General features: G+C 36.7%; 1 non-coding gene across 1 annotated transcript; it reads left to right on the top strand.

Moving 5' to 3' along the window:
- The first annotated feature begins 1746 nt into the window (after positions 1–1746).
- TRNAR-UCG (transfer RNA arginine (anticodon UCG)) lies at positions 1747–1820 on the top strand. Its single transcript has one exon. It is a non-coding gene; the product is annotated as a tRNA-Arg (tRNA).
- The last annotated feature ends 857 nt before the right edge of the window (positions 1821–2677 follow it).

Below are 2677 nucleotides of genomic sequence, written 5' to 3'. Positions count from 1 at the left end.
CTGATCTGCTCCTCTCTTTGATACTTTACAATCTGATTTAATCAGCATAATGCTCTGGATTGTTACTGAGTATCGAATTTTTGCTCAAGCATGCGTTATGGGTTATTAAGAATGGTAAGGAGATGATAAGACGTGTCAATTAGTGATATACGAGCAAGTTCCATCCCATAGGTATTTCTGTGGTAAGTTCCCGATCTCGTGTTTGTACAAATGCTTTTAGAATCTATGGCATGAAGTTGGATCTTGATGGAGGTGAAGAGCTGTGTTTCTGCTGGATTGTTAACCTATGTTTAGAAGCCGTGCTCGGAGGAAATGACTCTACTTCCAATGCTTTTTATGGACACAATTACTTGTCTTCATGCTTGGTTTAGTGCTCTGTTATTGCTATAGATGGTCATATATTTATGAGCGGTATCAATATATATCCGTTAAGGAGAGAAAACCATGGTTTTAGCAGTTAATGATGATTTCAACCTAAGGTTAACTGATGATTTTTTTGATTTTGGTTCAAATGACTAGCTATTAAGGGAAGCTAACGGGGTGGCTGACAAGTTAGCAAAGAATGGATGAAGTTTGAACCTTTTCTGAGAGCTTAAAGCTTTACTCATTCCCCGAGCTTTAGTAATGTCTACTTTTGAAAATGACTCTATTGGTACTATGTACCAAAGATATAGTACCAAAGATCAATAGGCGTTTCTTTTAAATTGAATTGTTTGTGGGAGAAATATACGTAACAACTCAAAGAAAAACCTTATAGATCTGTTCCTATCCGGGGGTGGTGGGATTGCTTTTGATAACAGGTGGTTTGCCTGATGTGAGATATCATTTTGTTGAAAGAATCGTAGAAGCAGTTAGGATAAATGATCGACAACAAGGATGTTCTAATGCGTCAAAGAATTGTGGTGACATGTAAACAAAAAAATCAAGCAATCAACCAACACCAACAACAATATAGTGTAGTTCCACAAGTGGTGTCTGGGGAGGATAGAGTGTACGTAGTCTTAACCCTATCTTGCGAAGGTTGGGAGCCTGTATCCGCAGACCCTCAACTCAAGCAAAATAATAGTCATAGCAGTTTTAAAAAAGAAATACAATAGTGAAAAAGCTATGAACTTCGTTTGGAATTGTTTTCAATAGACCCTCGGCTCAAGTAAATCATAATCATAGCAGTTTTAAAAAGAAATACAATAATAAAGAAGCCATGAAAGAGCAGTATCAACATTAATATAATAAGATAACATAAGCAAAAAAAGAACATGAAATAATAGAAATTTAAGGGTGAGAAAATACGAGAATAATACTAAAGCTACTGGTATTGCAAAGAGACTCGACTACCTACTAGCCTTCTACCATAATCCTTGGCATCCACACCTTCCTATCAAGGGTCTTGTCCTCGCTAAGATAGAATGATGTTATGTCCTGCTTGATCATCTCTCCCCAATACTTCTTAGACCTACATCTACCTCTCCTCGAACCCGCCAAGATCAATCTCTCACATCTCCTTACTTGGGGCATTTGTGCATCTCTTCTTCACATGCTCGAACCACCTCAAGCGATCAACCAAACAGAGCCCATTAGAAATCGACCAAGCGATACGGTAAAAATTCGCAAGTTAGATGATTTTTTTTTTTTTTTTTCAATTGAGAATTTAAGATACGGGTTGAAATTTTGGTTTTGCATATACTATTTCAACGTACTTTTGAGATGCAAAAATATAATAAGCTGATACGAAAAGAATATTCATCCGACCGCATAGCGCAGTGGATTAGCGCGTCTGACTTCGGATCAGAAGGTCGTGGGTTCGACTCCCACTGTGGTCGCTCTTTTTTTTTTTTTCCGTTTCTGTTTTCTCTTTCAGATTTTTTCTTTTGTTTTTTTCTTTGTTTTTTTGAAGAATTAACCCAAGTAACTGCAGACACAACTAGTTAAATTAAATAGCCGGTAAAGGTATAATATGCGTATAATTTATGTATTATATGTATATAATTACATATAATCTATGTATATGACTAAAAAAAATAAACAATGAATGTGACCCGCTATTTTTATAAAGACCCTCCATCCAGTCTTCCACTAAAAGATTGCTCCTTTCTGCTTTACTTTTGTCCATTGGGACTTCACATATTAAACACTTCTTAGTGCATAATACAAAAGTCAAATGATTTTTTTTTACTTTTGTTCCTATTTTAAGATGTTGTGGGTCCATTTTATAGATTAAAATAGAAAGTTTAGTATTACTGTTTGACTCAAAAGATGTTAAGACCTTTTTGAACAAATCAATCGAAGATGAATGGGTAAATCGTAGTTGAAGATAATAATCTCTAGAATAATAAAGTTTCTTTTCATTCAAGATTGGTAAATTTTTCAGAGTCCCCATTTTACAAAGTCCCCCCCCCCCTTATATACTAGAGAAAAACTCTTCGGAATTGTAAACAACCAAATACAGGGAATATTCGGCGGAATATTCTTAATGGCCCCTAATGGGATTACACTACTACAGGCGTCGCGAAGTTTCTTCTTTTGCCCTAAGGTCGTCTCCTTTGGAAAGTCGATTCGAAGGTACTTGGTCGTTTGTCGTGCTCGTCATAGGTCGAGGTCGGTCAAATTTGGACCCATACAGTTAGTCCCTCCGCTTGTCGGGGTCACGACCGGATGTGTCCTCGATGAGTGGACTTCA

Source organism: Nicotiana tabacum, chromosome 5, assembly GCF_000715075.1.
Source record: "Nicotiana tabacum cultivar K326 chromosome 5, ASM71507v2, whole genome shotgun sequence".
Taxonomy (NCBI): Eukaryota; Viridiplantae; Streptophyta; class Magnoliopsida; order Solanales; family Solanaceae; genus Nicotiana; species Nicotiana tabacum.
Note: the sequence above shows the minus strand (reverse complement) of the source record. Positions and strands in the feature narration are given on the sequence as shown.